The 19,682-nt window shown below is 40.9% G+C and overlaps 1 pseudogene; it reads left to right on the forward strand.

Annotated features, from left to right (window-relative positions):
• Positions 1 to 9,194: 9,194 nt before the first annotated feature.
• LOC126292432 (5S ribosomal RNA) lies at positions 9,195 to 9,312 on the forward strand (annotated as a pseudogene).
• Positions 9,313 to 19,682: the final 10,370 nt, after the last annotated feature.

A 19,682-nucleotide genomic window follows, 5' to 3' on the forward strand; every position in this document is an offset into this window, starting at 1 on the left:
GGTGCAATAGTAAGAGACGTTTAAACTCGTGGTTTTCTGAGACATAACAGTTCTCGGGAACTTGCAACTTTCCCCATGCTCATGTGGTAGTGCATCTCTGTCTTCGTTCCGTAACACTGCATGCTGTAGAACTACAGTGGAGTTCTTGTTCCGAATGATTCACTGAATGCGTGTGCGAATGTCCGATACTCTACATGTCCCACAATGTTCGCGGTATTCGCCGCTCTCGTGTATAGAAATCATTTAATGATAACTTGTTCCTTTCCCACAAATAATATTGTGCTACAGTACATTAATAACGGGAACCAGTTTTTTTTATATACGTGTCTTCATGGTCAAATGATTCATGTCGATTTAAGAATGAGTAGATCCCAGGTCTTCATTATTGATCATCTCATAACTCTAATTCTCGATTCCCTAATCCAGTTATTATCCCAGCTAGCAATTTCAATAGAGAATCTCAAGTTATTTAAATGTAAGTAATTTTGGTACAATAAGAGTGACGTTCACATACTCATGACTAGTCAGATAAATTGTTAGAGAGCTATTTTGGGAAGTTATGAGGAACTAAGAGCCAAGTTTAGGCCATGTATCAAAAATCTTCCATCAAAAATGGTTCAAATGGCTCTAAACTGTATGGGATTTCACATTTGAGGACATCAGTCCCCTAGACTTAGAACTACTTAAACCTAACTATCCTAAGGACATCACACACATCCATGCCCAAGGCAGGATTCGAACCTGGGACCGCATCAGCAGCGCGGTTCCGGACTAAAGGCCTACAACCGTTCGGCCACAGCGGCCGACCCCTACCCTCAATAGCTTGTTCAAGTAGCTCTCTTTTTATGGTTAATAGGAAGTAATTTAGATGAAATTCAAGTGCATCCACATTGCCTCCCCTTCTCACATGCTCATGGCAATGTGTTGTGCCTGGAAACCCTTTCTTTTATAAGTAGCTTACGCAAAGCAATTCTACAATTCCCCAAGTAGGCAAGTAGCTTATATTCCACGTTATCTCACCTTTACAATATCGTCTCTCTCTCTCTCTCTCTCTCTCTCTCTCTCTCTCTCTCTCTTCGGTCTGTTACGTTTGGACTCATGGATGAAAATATCTATAAGTCGTGACGTCGCATATATTTCGCACAGTTTGTAGTAGCGACTAAAATACAAGCTAACAATCATCAATACTGCCACATAGGCAAATAATTCTGAGTAAAGGCACTAAACTGGGTTATAACAATTTACTTCTGTTGTCAACACACACGGATAACTCAAAAATACGCGTGACTGATAACTGTAGTTGTTAATGCCACATAAATATTGTTGCAGAAAGAGACACCATATAATCACCTACGTAGCTGAAATATTATTCTCAATGTTACGTAATTTCCTTGTTAAACACTGACCTTTTCTGCTGTTAAATATCATTTGAATTATATTTAAGGAAGTGAAAACAGGATTTTTAAATCAGCGATTTACCCATAAGCCAGCGTGAAACTCATTATTATTTATTGCCTTTTCATTCGTGCTGCATATTTAATAAGAACTTTTCTGCAAAAATTATTTTCTGTTCCTGATAGCAGAAATATTTAAAGGTTTTTTCGTGTTAGTTTTTAGTTGAAGCCCAAAAATCATGTGAATATTTTTCATGTAATGGTTGCTAATGCACCATTACGACAAAAGAATGGCAGATGCCCAATGATAAAACTTGAATTATAACGATAACTATTTCCACTTAATTACATTCATATGGAGGGAGTAGTATGAAATGATATTAAAAGGACAAGTACTCTTTATACAAAAATGTTAAAAAACTTATATACAATTAACAAAATAGTTCGATCAGAAGCAACCTCGTACAAAAGCATGTAGTAGGACTGAGGTCTCATACCAGACTGATCATTTTATTCACCTAAGCCTTTAACACGCATTTATATTGAAATTCCATGACACGGTATAGTCCTTGTTATCCATAGAATTTATTACACACAAATATATTTATTATTAATATTTTTGAATTCAAAATACGTAAAAGTGGAGAGTTTTCTCGTTCCAAAATAATATTTCATCTTTGACAGCACATTAACATACATAAATAGGAAAAGTTTTATTCGTTATGGACGCAGTGCACTTATGGTTATCGCAACATTTTACTACGGCTTTTAGAAGGGTTTCCAGGGGACGGTACGTTATCTGCCTCCCCTAATTTAAATAAGGGGTTAGGTTATAACAGTTCTTGGTTCGCATTCATCAATATTGAGAAACAAGTGCGCTGCTTGATCCATATGTATACTAAAGAAACTAACACGTACTGCCACTTAAAGGTGGTCCAAAAAGAAGAAATTTCTACTCAGGAAAGGTGCACAATTATTCTAGAAAAGAATTATGTAAGTTTCATTATTTCTGTCTCATAATTTGGTGAAATGTCGGATGAAACAGCCTGATGATACAAAAAATTTTCGTAATATACCATAAAGTGGATGTCTGGGAACACTACCTCCTCCATCCGTACGCCAGTCTAAGTAGAGCGTCAAGTTGTAAACATCCTGCGGCCAACACCTGCTCTGAAGAGCTAATCTTGGCGCCTGTTCAAGAAGGCGCCGAGGCGGATCTCTCGACTGTTATTTCTAGCAGCACGTTCAATTTTCTGCCACGTCAAGGAGATTTACCTGTTTCTATATCAACGCATTCTCTGTCTGCTGCACCAGTAATTCACACGGAACGGAGAGACGAGGGTACCGTTGACACACGAAGTGGAGAGACGACCATAGCGTTGATATTAATGTTTTACTTAGACTTTGTTTGGCACCATACATTTCTTTCACATGACAGTAGACGAAGAAGATACGACGTTGTGAGTTAGTCAGAAACGTTGGTAGAGGCGAAGTATGTCGCTAGAATTTATGGGTACTGTTGACAAAGGCTTCTCCCTAGATTACTCACAGACAAGTAAGTCCTCTTCACAAGAGTTAACCTCATTCGGTGTTAGTAAGCCCAGTTCGTGAAGAGAATATTGTATCTGAGTATTTCAAATAAAAATGGAAAAACTAAGCGATAATTTTCTCTTCCATTTATGTTTTCCTGCGCTTTTTACTGCAGTGCTGTCTTTCTTGGAACACTGTTGCGGCTTTATCAGTGGTTCTTCGGCACGTTGAGCGGTCATAGGAGTGTATGTCTCAGCCGAAAACAACGATGTCACTTGTCTTCAGAGCTCTTCTTCTGACTACCAATATAAACGGCTACTGGCGATTAGTTCGAAATGGAAAACACGATTTGGCATGATCTAACTCCAACCCCTTTTTGGCATTGTATAACCTGTGTACTAGAAAAACCTAGCTTCTTTAGCGAATGGTATTTCACTTTTCTAGTGGGAAATAATTTTCAGTGTATTTATAAGACAACATCAATTTCTCAACCATTTTAAAGTGCCGCCAATAATTTAATCGGCATTTCATAGACGTGTAATATAATAAATCTCGTGCAGCTACTTACGTTATTGTTTGTAAATAATGCTACACGAAGCTTTTTAAACGCTCCACCTGCAAATTTGTATAGGAACTCGATCAACGTCGCCAGGAACAACACTTTTATTATTACCAGTCACTGTTTATCTCCTCTTCCACCGTTAGGCATATTTACATTTGTTAGTGTGACGTATGTGTGTGCCATGTTACGATTTTTGGAGGAAATTCCGGCACTTTCGTCATTTGTCACAGGTTCCTTTCACTGTCGTAACATATCAAATGTAAACTCTCATATTTTGTAAACAAAGATCACTTCCTTGTTTACAAAATATGCTAGAATACACGTGACGTACGACAGTGAAAGGTACATGTGACCACTGGAGACAGTGCGACAAGTTCCTCCAAAACATCGTATCACGACACACATATACTAACAAATGTAAATCCACTTGATGACGGAGATTTAAACTTTTGAAACTCGTCCTGTAGATAAATAAACAGTGACTAGTAACAGTAAATCTGTTGTTTCATTAGTCATTAACATTTAAGGTGAGGGCTAACCAAAAGTGTTCGCATTTAAAGAACTCGATCAATATTCGATTTTCGAGGTAGGATTACGAACGAATGGTTGGTGACTGTTATGAAAAGACGGACGATAATGGTTTAACGTTCTGTCGACGACTAGGTCATTAGCGACTCTACACAATCTTGTACATAACAACCATGGAGATTTTTTTAAAGGAAACCACTCGGCATTCCCATTGATGAGATTTAGAGAAATCATGGATAACATAAATCTGAATGACCGGATGAGAATTTGAATCCTGATCATCGCCACTGCGAGTTCTGTTCTGCAAGCACTGAGGCATATTTCTCAGTAGCGCTTTCTGAGGCTGATTCTCATGAAAGTTTGGTTTTCACAAGGCTTAACTTATCTCAGTTCTTAGTTCGCATCGGTGAATGCTTCCTCCGACGGCATCTACTTTCTACAATTTTCGAATGACATGACTATTTCTCTTTACATGAAGTGCTGGTTAGCATAAGAGCTCTGTAGTGAAAACAATTTCGTGGTATAAGGCTTCTTGGCAATACTCAAAACGTAGTTCGCTACTTTTTGCACATTTTTTCCCTTATCCTCGATTTGATAGTGTTTTATCATGGTGCACTTGAAAGGAAACAGTACCAAGTATGAGTGAAAACCACTCGAAATTCGCATGAAATGAATAAAAGTCGAATATGGTTGCTTGTACTTTTTTTTTATTATGCTGCATTTGTGCAAGGTGATTCAGAGAAACGGTAAGATTTGACATTTGTGTTGGTAGCCCGTTGATGCTGAGTTTAATATAGAAACCAACTCATCTTGCCATTTAGTTAACTTGCCATTTAGTTAACTTGGTAAGAGCGGTGGGCAATGTCGTTTTGCTTTCAAAACTTTTTACAAAATGACTGAAGTCTGCGTATACAGAGCTTTAGTTTAAACGCCACTGTCATATTCAGTCAGCATAAGCAGTTACGATGCGGATTCGTAGTTTTGAGAAAACTGGTTCAGCAATGATAAAGGGAGCTCCAGGCTGTGTGCGAATCGTTCGTACAGAATACAATATCTAATCTCTCCGATTTCCTGTAGTAAGAAGCCCACACCGTTTAGTCGGTTGTCATACTACATTGTCTTTATAGGCGAATAATCCTGGTGTTCGAAGTACATCGGTAGAGGATCTACATTAACATCCATGCAAATTACAGAAACCCAACGAGTAACTAATGCGACGATAATTCTGTCAACAAATGCTCGAAAAGATAAACGACGACGATAAGTTTTTCGTTAGTTAACAACCTGTGGAGGTCAGACGAAGCCCATTTCCATCTTAATGGATATTTTAGTAAACAAAGTTTTTGATGCTGGGCACAATAAAAACGTATTCATTGTCAGCTACAGACCGTCTTTGCATAGCAACAACGTTACTGTATGGTGTGCTGTGTCATCATAATTACGACTTCATTTTTTGACGACGTGAATGTCCTAGCGACTTCACTCATGCTCATAAATTAAGGTTAATTGCAGAATGTGGTGTCACACAACGTGGCACTACACAAAACTGACGCTAACAGCATAGGCACATAAGGAACACACTCGACAGAGATCTGTAAGTCCACGGTATTGGTGATAAGTTGAGAAAACCGTCCCGAAACACATGTGCTACAAAACGGCACTGTTTCCTGCGCATGTGCCCCGACATCATTATGGGATATGATCACCATGCACACGTATACAGGCCGCACAACGGATTGGCATACTGTGGATCAGGTGGTCAAGCAGCTGCTAGGGTAAAGCCTCCAATTTTTGCATTAGTACCTGTCGGAGCTCCTGAAGTGTCGTAGGGGTTTCAAGACGTGCAGCGATACGTTGACCGAGAGCTTACCGGACTTTCTCGATGGGGTTTAGGTCTGGAGAAGAGGCAGGCCACTCCATTCGCCTGATATCTTCTGTATCATGGTACTCCTCCACGATGGTAGCTTGGTGGGGCCGTGCGTTATCAACCATCAAGAGGAAGATGGAACCACTGCACCCCTGAAAAGGCGGACATACAGGTGCAAAATGACGTCCCAACACACCTGACATGCAGGGGTGTACGTGCACCAATCATAATCCCACCCCACGCCATCAAACCATGACGTCCATACAGGTCCTTTCAAGGGCATTATGGTGTTGGTATCTGGTTCCTAGTTCACGCCAGATGAAAACCCGACGAGAAACACTGTTGAGACTGTACCTGGACTCGTCCGTGAACATAACCTGGGACCACTGTTCCAATGACCATGTACTGTCTTCTTGACACCAGGCTTTACGGACTCTCCTGTGACCAGGGGTCAGTGGAATGCACCTTGCAGGTCTCCGGGCTAATAAACCATGACTGTTCAGTCGTCTGTAGACTGTGTGTCTGGAGACAACTGTTCCAGTGGCTGCGGTAAGGTCCCGAGCAAGGCTACCTGCAGTACTCCCTGGCCGTCGGCGGGCACTGATGGTGAGATATCGATCTTCTTGCGGTGTTGTACACTGTGAAAGTCCCGTACAGTAGTGCCTGAACACGTTGCCTGTCTACTAGAGACGTTGCCATAATCTTGAGATCACACTTTGTGACACACGGAGGCCCCGTGCTACGACCTGCTGTGTTTGACCAGCCTCCAGTCGCCCTAGTATTCTACCCCTCATAACGTCATCAATGTGCGTTCTTTGAGTCATTTTCAACACACAGTCTGAAAATGTCTGCTCACTTACTCACTGCACCGTACTCTGACATGCGCCAACACACCTCTGTGTATGTGGACTGGTGCCAGCGCCACCATGCGACGACCGCAGGTCTAATGCACCGCATAGTCAAACCCCGAGTTGATATAAACCCGCAAACCGCCCACCAGAGCGTTGTTTCACCATGTAGCAGCATTATCCTTAATTTATGAGCATGAGTGTAGTTTGACACGCCTCTACCAGCAAACAGTAGAGCTACCTGAGGCAACGTAACTCGTTCAATTGCAGGAGTTGACAGCAAACAAGGAAAATGTACAGTGGCTATTCAGTCAATTGTGTTCAGTCGGAAGTTTGTGAGAGTGCAATGCTCAGCAACGAAGGAAAGGTAGAAAGCTACTAATGGTGGTCTGCATGAGTGATTTGCAATTTCCGTTTATTTAGTGTCAGCTTCAGCAAGTGGGTGACTTACGTTACACCGGGTATAGGGTTGACAGGCGTCTGGCGTTAGCCGCACATCTCGGACTTTTTACGGTCGTGTCCAATCATATACACAAGGTGAACATTAATAAACCCGACAAACTGTAGGGACGGATTCTAGACCTGCTGCGGAGGAAAAAGATTCTATAAACTTGTGTCCGGATATGCATCGTTGCCACAGTAGATGGCACCGACGAATGGCAACTCCTCTGACCACATGCTCTGTGTTCCTTGTGTGTTGCAGACTGTGTGGTTGACGGAGCATACTTTAACAGCAGAATGGACCGATATTCGTGTTGGGAACAAGCGAAGATGTTGTTCGTGCACGGCTAAGCGAATGGAAACGGTCGAGAGGCAGCACAGCTATACCAAAACAAGTACACTCACAGACACCAACCACATCGCACATTTCAAGTCCTTCTTCTTGCGTCTTTGTGGTCGTGGGTCCTTTCAGACAGACGAACCTGCTGGGAGACGGTATGCACTAGATTCGGGGGAGTGAGTTCTGCAGGATATTGAGACGAACCCCAGTACAAGCTCGAGGTAGGTACTTGTTTTGGTATAGCCTTGCTGCCTCTAGACCGTATCCATCTCCTTGGCCTTAACCAAACACCATCTAGGCTTGTTCGCAAGGAACACAAGGCACACGGTCAGAGGAAGTTCCATTAGTCAGCGCCATCTACCGTGGCAACGATACCTTTCCGAACACATCTTCGTACAACCTCCAATTCCCACCAGTAATCCATCCCTACTGTTTGTCGGTTTTATTAACATTTACCTTGTATAGAAGTCCAACCTGTCCGGTGTTTTAGCGACGAACTAATGAACGTGCCGTATAAGGAGGAATAAGGAGACATAATGCCTGGTTACGTCTGCTCGTGTCGTGAGCCACGAGACGCCCCACGCATAACCTAACCTGCGCAGGCATAAGCAGCCGTTACGGCAGCTTACTCCTCCTTAGGCTTATGCTGTGTACAACATTTTTTCTTCGTAGGACGTACAAATCTAATTGAAACGACGAAAGTTACTGAATATTACATCGTTTTCCGACACAGATGAATAGATAACTGTTTAAGGAAGAAATTTTAATTTATTTTGACATAAGGCTATCTTAGGAAATATGATTGAGCAGTTAAGAAGACTGGGCACTTAGCTGCTATCGTAATTGCCACATCATAAGTCTATTTACTGATTTTTTTTAGTTTAAACAGGATTAGGGGTTATCCTGCAAAAAAGTGGCTAATTGGTTGATATAAATACTGAAAACTGCACCAGTTACTTACATTTTGATACTTAGCACAACGTGTCTCCAGAATTTATTCTAATTTTCAAGTGTATTTGTACATTTGTTTACTTGAATACCTTTGGTGATGTTTACATGCGTGGTTTTCTGCCTCTTTTGTGTCTTTTTGCGGTTGTACTGCAACTGGGAAAACAAACAAATGAATTTTTGCGTGTTTTTAAATGCTAATGTTGTAAATGGTATTTTTTTTTTGTAACATCAGCACTTAAAAATAAGCAAAAATTCATTTGCCTCTTTTTCCGATTGCAGTCTAACCGCAAAAAGGCGCAAGAGAGGAAGAAAATCACACATGCTAATATCACCAAACATATACATGTAAACAAATGTATAAATGCACTTGAAAATGAGAATACTCTACAAAAAATGCTTTGTGCTAAGCAACAAAATATGTAGTAACTGAAGCAATCTTTATTATTTAAACCATGAATGACACAGTTGCAGACCTTCCTGAAACATCTAATATTATGAACAGAATTACGGCTAACTAATTACTAATAAGCGATTGAAAATACCCAATTGACCCTGTTATAGGTCATCCGGCGTTCAGTAACTAGAAATCGATGTGGTTGTATACCAGTATGTTAATTTTGTTTAATAACTGCTCATTGTCCATGTTCTTCTGGTTTATTTTGTTTAACAAGCCTATTATTAATCTTATACAAAGTATGATACTTTGGTGATTCATCAGGCTATGTTATGGAGTGGCAACGGCCTTGCCGCAGTGGATACACCGGTTCCCGTCAGATCACCGAAGTTAAGCGCTGTCGGGCGTGGCCTGCATTTGGATGGGTGACCAACCGAGCCGCCGTGCACTATTGCCATTGTTCGGGTTGGACACAGCATCGTGATACCAATTGAGGAGCTACTCGAACGAATAGTAGCGGCTCCGGTCAAAGAAAACCATCATAACGACCGGAAGAGCGGTGTGTTGTCCACATGCCTCTCCTATCCACATCCTCATTGAGGATGACACGGCGGTCGGATGGTCTCGATGGGTCACTTGTGGCCTGAAGGCGGAGTGCTATGTTATGGAGACGCGAGCAGTTACTTCCTGCCCACCTGACGGCACAGGATAAAGACCAATGACAGAACTGTCCTAGCACGTTCCAAGATTCACATGTTGCAGAAGGCTCTCAGGGTAGCCGCTTCAAGGGCGGCCTTCCCAGTGTGTACGCTGCTAATAGTGGCACCAAACAGTGAGGCCACGGCTGTGTGATGTGGAGGGGGCAGCGCCAGGCGAAGGGGAAGACGGCGACGTGGCGGTCAGCTGACAAGCCACGTGGTGCCACGCGGTCAATGGCGACCTGGAGGGGGTTAGAGGGGGGGGAGGGAGGGAGGGGAGAGGGTCTGTCTGGCGACCGTCCCAGCCGCATTGTGACACCAGGCGCCGGGTTGGTACGTGCTGCGCCCTACACCGCGCAGACTCGAACAGGCGGAAGAGTTAGCGCAACTTGTCACTTACAACCGACCGTGTTCACTTTGCGTAAGCAACACAGCTGACGTCGCACTGCCAAACAGCGTTCTGTGCATTACCCGGTACTACCGGCACAAGCTCGGAATTTATGACCTAACACAGCTGCCGCTACCGCTCTCGTTTTACGCAACCTGCAAAGTTACAGCTGGCCTTCATATATCACACACAAGATTTTCACAGTCTATCGCTCGCTACTCGTGAACTATTAGCCCCACAAAGAAAAAATAAATAAAAAAATGAGCAAGACATTTTTGCATGAAACCCCACGTTGTAAAATTTTGCACTGGGATACGTTCTGCTGGAGGCCACGGATTTAAAGAATAATGTTCAAATGTCTGTGAAATCTTATGGGACTTAAATCTTGAGGTCATCAGTCCCTAAGCTTAACACACTACTTAAGGGGGGGTTGGCCGTGAAACGGGCCGACTTGGAGCAGGAGAGGCATCACAGGACATTTTATTTACACTGCCTATACTTTTACAAATAAATTCATAAAACTTTGTTCGCATGACCAGGAAGGATTCAGGATTCACACTCATAGCAGAGGAAATTGAAAAAAAATAGCAAAACAATTTTTTTACATGTGAAATTTCATCATTTTTTCACTTGGGGCTGCATTTGTTGTTGTAGGTACACTTTCCTGCATAAGTAAGAGAGATTCTTGGATGAATTTTGCACAGCATACAAACCATACTTACAGGTGTATGAAACTCTAGAATTTCCCACATCTGTTAAAAACTACGGTAAAAATTGAGATAATTAACTATTAAATTCGAGTTTTCTCTAAACACAAAGTTTAAACGTAACAGCCCATTCATTTTTCCATAGATTAAATAAATTCTAGACTTTCATACACCTGTAAGTATGGTTTGTAAGCTGTGCAAAATTCATCGAAGGATCTCTCTTACTTATGAAGAAAAGTGTACCTATACCAACAAATACAGCCAACAGTAAGTGAAAATAATCATGAAATTTCACATTTAAAAAATATTATTTTTTCGTGTTTTTGAACTTTCACTGCTATGAGTGTGAATCCTGAATCCTTCCTGGTCATGCTGACGAAGTTATATGAATTTATTTGTAAAAATATAGACAGTGCAAATTAAAATGTCCTGTGGTGCCTTACCCCCCTTAACCTAAATCATCCTAAGGACGAACACACACACCCATGCCCGAGGGAGGACTCGAACCTCCGCCGGGACCAGCCGCACAGTCCACTAGTGCAGCACCTGAGACCGCTCGGCTAATCCCGCGCGGCGCTCAATTTCGAATTACTCAAGAAAAACGTACAAAACGGAACTTCAAACACACCTCCGGCCCTCACACTCACCCTTCACCAGTCAGGATATCTAGTATGTTTTTCCATTCCTACCAATGCACAAAAATTTCCAACGACCCGAATTATTCCCGATATTCGGCCTTTTTGGTCTATGTTGATTGGGCTATTACGCCACCACTATAGTGAGTGGGCTATTTCGTTAATATCATTAATTTCAGCGCGCCCGTGACACCAATGAACGGCAAATGACTTTTGGAAACGTCATGCAAAAACTATTTACGTTGACAATGCGCTCTAAACTCTTACGAGCGGTAGTTCTGTAGACAGAAGGCCTGACGAATACAACGATGTACCTATTTTATAATGCAAAAATTCACAAAATCGTCTGGTAAAATTCACTTAAAAATGTAAGTTTTACAATCTGTAAGTGCTCGATTAAGCCGATGACGTAATAACACCAGTTAATGAAGCACAAAAAAGTTCAATTGTGGGAAATAACCTATACAGTTGCAATTTTTTGTAGAGTGGTGGGAAGGACTGTCATGAACGACATACAAGAAATTCTGACAGCTGGGGGCGGAGTGTAGCGGTGGCGTGCATTTGGAGGTCTCTTTTTATTGAATAACTCGAAAACCATGACCTCTAGCAAAAACGTATAACAGCACAAAAATTTTCTACAAAAAGTCCTGCTAATTTTTTCTGTACGACTAATAGTTTGCGGGTAGCGAGCGACAGTGTATGAAAACCTCGTGCGTGGTTCACGAACGCCAGATGTAACGTTGCAGGCTGCGTAAAACGTAAATAGTAGGGGCAGCTGAATCAGCTTGTATATTGCCAATTAGTAATAATTACGAATGTTAGTAAAAATTCCGAACAAATATTAGACATCTTTGTTTTTAGGCTAGAATATGATGGAGCACTTTCCAATAAAGTAAATTTCTGACCAGTACTTACGAAAAACTAAAAATAAACTCACAATAAATTTTTAAGAATAATACTTTCTTACTTCAATATGTTGAAAACAAAAACGCAAATATAAATGGACGGAAAGAAATATGCGAACAGTCTGAAAGTTTGTAGATTTGTAATATATATTTTGTCGTGAAAACATAAAAAGTAGTTCGAGGTAAAAAATAAAATACCGTAAGGGGGATGAAAGTGTTTCCCCTGAGCAGCGAAAAATGTCGTCACTGACGAATTTGCGTTCCTTTGGACCTCGTAAAAACTCCCAGTGAGAAAGTTGCTAAAGAAAAGCTATGAAATTAATTTTGGTAACACCTGAGACATCATTATTGTATCACGTGACGTATGAGCAGAAGTTATTTACGAGAGATTCCATGGGCGGTAGCGCGCGAGTACTTGCTTTCCGCCGCCAGGATTTTAGTTCCGAAAACTCGCATTAACAGGACCGAGAATATTTTCTGACTCACGAAATTTTGTACTTGTAGCTGTTACAGACCCTCCATCTCTGCACATATCACGGAAAACGCCGGTATACGCTATGCAAAAGTAACTGTAGGCACTTCCAGGCCACTATTCACGTTGGAAGTCGAGCAAAATTTATTTTTTGGTATTGTTTCGAGAAGCCCTAACCTTAAAAAAGTGTACTACCGGACTATTGTCTTCAGCATGCAGTGTGTCTCTGCTTTCCACAGCTTTCCACTGTCATTATACTTCCTGCACCGAAAACCAAGTGAGCGAAGAAGACGAAGAACGGGCATAACCGAGCCAGATATATTTTTCATGGAGATCACCCTGTTTGTCTCGAGCGGTAGGATACTCTTCTCTGTCGTCGTTATTTTGCACAATTCGCTACTAGTTTCAGTCACTTATCATTATCAAACTAAGCCTAAAACAAATAAATTAAACCATTATAGGTTACACAGAGTACGGGGAATATGAGGTTAAATAGTATTTCACTTACTGGCATAAACGGCAGGAAAGTTAGCGAACTTTGAACAAAAGTAATTGACTCTTTTAAGCCCTGCATAGTGCTTAAAAAATTCTTATAATAATAACTATGTACGACAGTTTTCGTCAAGAAGCAATCGGTATTGGCAGCTAGTAACACACTGACAGCTGTAGGTAACCCAGTCATAGATACAGTCAAAGATAATGCCATTGAAAGGTCTCTGATGGATTCCTTTCATGTTAATTTCTTAAATCAGTTGTCATTTACGGCATAAATTCCTCTTCTAAATTTACTGTGGCGTTTCTGACTATCTGGGAGGAGACTGAGCAGTGAAACGTGTTACTTTCACACATAAACAAGAACGATCTGTCACACTACTACGCTTTAAAACACACTTTATATGTAATTCATGTCACACAGTCTCATACGGAACCTACATCCGCTTTCTTTTATATACTGTATATGATAAGATACTGTCATCCCCCTTCCCTTCTGTGTGAGAGGATGAATGAGCAAATGTATTTCTAGTTGCATGCTGGATGGTAGCAGACAAGCCTGTCTGCTAGAGAACAGTAGGACCAACGTCGGAACAGGTAGCTACTCTTTCTAAAAGCAAAGAGGTTTCTATCCTTAGTATGGTTCTGTCCGTCCCTTGTCATGTTGGTATAGGAAGCTGCCCCTCTGGTCACTTCCGTTTTCTATACGGAAGCACCCTTGGTAGGAGCGCAGATCAGTCTGTCCGTGGCGAACGTCTGAAGTGGTAAGATCTCCGGCTAAGCGCGTGTCTGCTAAGTCCGTAGGACAATGGATTTCTTAAGTTCAGCCTAACTGAAAATTTAATCACCTTTATTTCAGGTTTAGCTCTAAAATATATAATGTTATCTTAAATTGCAACGCAGTGTGATTCGAGTGTACAGTTCAGAATATCTTCCGGTAGTTGCTTTGTCAATACTTTGTGAGTAAAGTGGAACCACGTGTTGATCAGTAACTCTAACTAAGATCATCAATCTTAAATGCGAATGTGCGTGAGATTATAACGTCTCGTCTTGACAATATTTTTCTATATAGCAACTTTTCTTTATGTTCAACCCACGTGGGGTGTACTTTTTGAGACCAGTACCACGTACTTATACAATTGTTTGACCCATCAGGTTAATAGTAAGACGATAGTAACCAGTTCGAGGTTTTTCTTTTGTAAATTTCGGGAAGATTTCACAGAGAGTTAGTATGAATTTAGTATACCAGTGTGTGGTAATTACATGACGGACAGGATTGCGCTACGAATGTAACTTCTTTAGGTGAAAATCGGTTGGTTGTGGTTAACTTCCTCTTGCATATGTTTCAATGTTCTTCGTGTGTTATTTTATGAATGTAGTGTTGTATGCAGTCTCCCAATCTTGGCTCCTTATTTGATGTGTTCCGTAAGATTACAAATTCACATTTTCACAATCCTAAGTAAGGCACCAGCTTAGTTATGACTTAAGTTTAATATGCTGAAATTTCAATGATCGGTGTTAAAATAAATTAGATCGAAAAGCAATTTACAAAACAAAAACCTGGAACTGGTTACTCTCGTCTTACTATTAACCTGATGGATCAAACGATTGTATAAGCACGTGGTACTGGTCTCACAAAGTACACCCCACGTGTGTTGAACATAAAGAAAAGTTGCTATATAGAAAAATATTGTCAAGACGAGACGTTATAATCTCACGCACATTCGCATTTAAGATTGATGATCTTAGTTAGAGTTACTGATCAACACGTGGTTCCACTTTACTCACAAAGTACTGACAAAGCAACTACCGGAAGATATCCTGAACTGTACACTCGAATCACACTGCGTTGCAATTTAAGATAACATTATATATTTTAGAGCTAAACCTGAAATAAAGGTGATTAAATTTTCAGTTAGGCTGAACTTAAGAAATCCATTGTCCTACAGAATTAGCAGACATGCGCTTAGCCAGAGATCTTACCACTTCAGACGCTCGCCACGGACAGACTGACCTGCGCTCCTACCAAGGGTGCTTCCGTATACAAAACGGAAGTGATCAGAGGGGCAGCTTCCTATACCAACATGACTAGGGACGGACAGAACCATACTAAGGATAGAAACCTCTTTGCTTTTAGAAAGCGTAGTTACCTGTTCCGACGTTGGTCCTACTGTTCTCTAGCAGACAGGCTTGTCTGCTACCATCCAGCATGCAACTAGAAATACATTTGCTCATTCATCCTCTCACACAGAATGGAAGGGGGATGACAGTATCTTATCATATACAGTATATAAAAGAAAGCGGATGTAGGTTCCGTATGAGACTGTGTGACATGAATTACATATAAAGTGTGTTTTAAAGCGTAGTAGTGTGACAGATCGTTCTTGTTTAGGTGTGAAAGTAACACGTTTCACTGCTCAGTCTCCTCCCAGATAGTCAGAAACGCCACAGTAAATTTAGAAGAGGAATTTATACCGTAAATGACAACAGATTTAAGAAATTAACATGAAAGGAATCCAACAGAGACCTTTCACCATGTCAGAGATAAAACTATAGTATATGCTAGCAATTACGGTATCAGTTTACTAAGAGGTACATTATAATCTTTGGTTCCAGGTAAACCCCGTACTTTAATGAGGTAGATCGTGAAATTTCAAATATAAACACGTAATACACCAAGAAATGCCACCTTTGTAATCTAAAATACATCGCAACTGCCGAAAATAAATCAGCTTAAAGTAAAGAAAACCATTTAATGACATCAATACACCAGGTAAAACCACAATGGCCTAATTTCGTAAGTTACAAAACATAGTGATTCCCAAAAAGTAAGACAGCTAGGACGTGTTACTGGGCTACAACGTTGTTGTGTTAACAGATGAAAACCAAAATAGCCTATACTAGCAGTTCTACGCACTAACTTTCTATTGAAATTGTCAAGGCCGGCAGCGGTGGTCTCGAGGTTCTAGGCGCGCAGTCGGGAACCGTGCGACTGCTACGGTCGCAGGTTCGAATCCTGCCTCGGGCATGGATGTGTTGATGTCCTTAGGTTAGTTAAGTTTAAGTTGTTCTAAGTTCTAAGGGACTCATGACCACAGCAGTTGAGTCCCATAGTGCTCAGAGCCATTTGAACCATTTTTTTTTTTTTGAAACTGTAAAGTTTCGTAGCTTTCCGTTTTCGTTTATTTGGTATTCTTCGAGAATAGAAACTCATTCTGCGATGTTACTACGTTGTTAATAGGGAATACAGTCGAGTCGGAAATGCCACAGGCTTTTGCTGTCAGTTTATAAATTTGCGCAAACGTTATATTATTCCTAGTTTCTTCAATATTGGTCAGATCAGCGAGCAAAACTTCCGTATGAGCGATATGACCATTATTTTAATTTGTTTTCGCTGGTCTTGTCGCCTTTCATGCACACCGACCGCTGCAGTACCTTGCTCCTGCATTACACTCACTACAAAGCACAAGGAATGGATTTTCTGTGGTAGACTGAAACCACTTATGAACACACGATGTCGCACGGGAACAATGGAAATAACTGCTGCCTCTGCGGCAGTGTGTGTGTGGCAACAAAGCTGTGAAGTGAGCAAATCAAAGCGCTTTGCGCCTGATGACGTCATGCAGCGGGTACTGACCTTCAGCTGCTTATTTTGGCGATGGCCACTATAGCCACTTGTTACTACGATTATTTATAGGGAGAAGTACCAAATACCTTGTAGGGTATATGTCACATGTAACAACGGTAACTCAATAAGTAAGAGTTTCTGTCAAATTCTGAAGCTTCCTCCAGTCACGCAATCTAGTGACATGTGCTAGCAGTATCTACGTTGCATTTTATTCTCGCGATAGCAATTACGATTAGTTTACTAAAATATGTTTCATTTGTCAGGCATTTAATTTTTTATTAATTTTTCTCAGTGTTTCATCTGAGTTTCGAAATTTGGGGTGAATCAGCCAAGAACTTTGAGGTAGATCACGTTTCTGTATGTCCATCCTTGTTGGAAGTGTGGGGGACTTCGGCCGTTCACTTACGTAAGAAAAGAAGGCAAGGGTTTCAGCTAAGGCCTGAAGATAGTGCACTGAAGCACGGAAACTAGTAGCCCTACAATAAATGACGTCATAAGGACGGACGTAGGTGTTTCATTTTCTTATATTGAAGAAAATTGGTCAATTACTTATCGACATGTTTGGTAACAAAGTTTCTCTTTTATACAGCGTGTTGAAAGAAAAAAATGTGTCTAGTTCTTTGAGAGATGATAGCACTCTTTTAAATAACAAAACTAAGTACAATAAACATGGGTTCCGAAACGCATACTTTCCGAGATAAACACGTGTTTACAGGAAGGGCTGCGCTCCGCTTGGTTGCCGATATTAGCACAGTCGTTGCATTGGCGCTCCGTCAAATGTGTGGACACGGTGTTATGACTTCTTATTCACAGTACTCTACCTACCATTAGGTGGTCTGCAGTCAGCTGTGTGGTTCTAGTAGTGTTGTACGTTACCTTAGTTTTCGTCGTGTTTGTGTGCCTGACCTGTCAACCCTGGATACGTATCATGATGTTTCACCTTCTTCCAAACGCGTTTACTGTTATTGCGCTGTTTGTATGCCTGATTATACTGACGGATACGATCGTCGTATGCCCTATGTTGGTTTCTACTATTATTTCACGCTGTGTTGTTTTTCTGTCAACAATAACTCCACGCAAACGCCACTGCTTTCGGCCGTTAAGTGAAGGCCGTTGGCCACTGCGTTGTTCATGGTGAGAGGTGATGCCTGAACGTTGGTATTCTCGACACACTGTTGACACTGTGGATCGCGAAACCGGAATGCCCCAAGGGTCTTGCTCCAGTTATCATTCAGCGTTAAAAGACTGTTAATTCCTTCGTGTGGCCATATTCACGTTGGAAACATTTTCAGGTGATTCACGTGAGTGTAGATTGATGTGTCTACCAATGCACTGCTCTTTCGTACCTTGCGTACGCGATACTTCCGTCATCTGTGTACATGCGTATCGCAGTCCCACGATGTTTGTCACCTTGGTATGCTGTACGGTTATATCCGACAACAGACGCAAGTGATGTGTTTTCGGTTAAGTGGGCAGTGACGGGAACGAGGGAATGGAGTCTCCGAGCTCAATACGAGTTCAGAGGTGGCGTCATACGAGCTGCTGCAGAGTTTAAAGTAAGCTGTAATACTTACTAACTTATTAAAAACGTATGTGACGAATGGACGGGGAAAAAGATGCGATTTAATTCCCCTAAACTTGATGAAAAATATAAAAAGAGAATAGTTATTGTTAATTTTTAAAGCTTTGCTTTGAAAGATCTTCAAGTTTCATAGGACGTTCATATAAGTTGGATTATGCAACATTGTTAAGAGAATGATGTCCATTTCACGTAATAGCACACGTAGTTAAAGTCGAATGTCTCACGATAATTACTATTTGCTGAAAGATGTGGCTAGCTTCATAACAGCGTGACGACGACTATTCTCTTAAACAGCGCATTGAATAGGAGAACATGAGCTATCTTATTTTCAGGGTAAATGTGGTTTCTGCATTCACGGCTGCTGATGACCTAGAAAACAATTATAAGTAGCTGAAAATAGTAAAAGAAAATGAGCTGTGTCGTTGTTTTACATACGCGGCTACCTGTGTCCTGGTGTACGTGAAACAGTTTAAAATTCTAACCGGATATGCAAATATTATTTGCACATTGTACTTACCTTCATTAATGAAACAAGTTTTTAGAGAATATGTGGCCGCCACGCCCAGTTTTAGGTTAGTTTAGAGTATGTTGCAACAATGGCGGCCAACAATAATTAACGTACATCTGCTACACTGAAAACGACAATAACTCGGTCGAAACGTGCTTTACGTACACATAAAATTAAATGAAATCAGTTAGTTCATGTTAACGAACAATAATTACATTGTGAGATAACATACAGAAATTATCACGTCACAGACCTTTCCATACAAGTAGTAAAACGTTAACGTATAAGTTTGCGTTTTACTCTTCCAAAGACTCGAACAGAAGTAAGTTTTACCAGGGGCAGAAGTACAAAACCAGAATTTGGTTGTAATAATTACACGGCTGTTGTTTGAAACTGATAACCAATATTGTATTCAAAATAATCTCCATTGCTATTTACACATTTGTCCCACACGTCCGGCAGGAATGCCATGCCAAAAAAAAAAAAAAAAAAAAAAAAAAAAAACAAAAAAAAAAAAAAAAAAAACAGTTCTTCTTTTGAAGCGAACCAGTCAGCGACCCACTTTCGTACATTTTCATACGAAATGAAGCGTTGTTCAGCGAGAGCGTATCCCAGTGATTCAAACAGATTATAATCGGCCGGAGCCAAGTCTTGAGAATAAGCCGCAAGCTCTAGTATTTCCCAAATGAATGCCTCGATCGTTTCCCTGACATATTTTGCTGTGTGTGACGGGGCGTTATCATGGAGCAATATGACTTTGTGCTACCTTTTCCCATATTCCTATCGTTTTTCACGTATTATTCGATTTAAAT

Source organism: Schistocerca gregaria, chromosome 1 (genome assembly GCF_023897955.1).
Source record: "Schistocerca gregaria isolate iqSchGreg1 chromosome 1, iqSchGreg1.2, whole genome shotgun sequence".
In the NCBI taxonomy this organism is placed as follows: domain Eukaryota; kingdom Metazoa; phylum Arthropoda; class Insecta; order Orthoptera; family Acrididae; genus Schistocerca; species Schistocerca gregaria.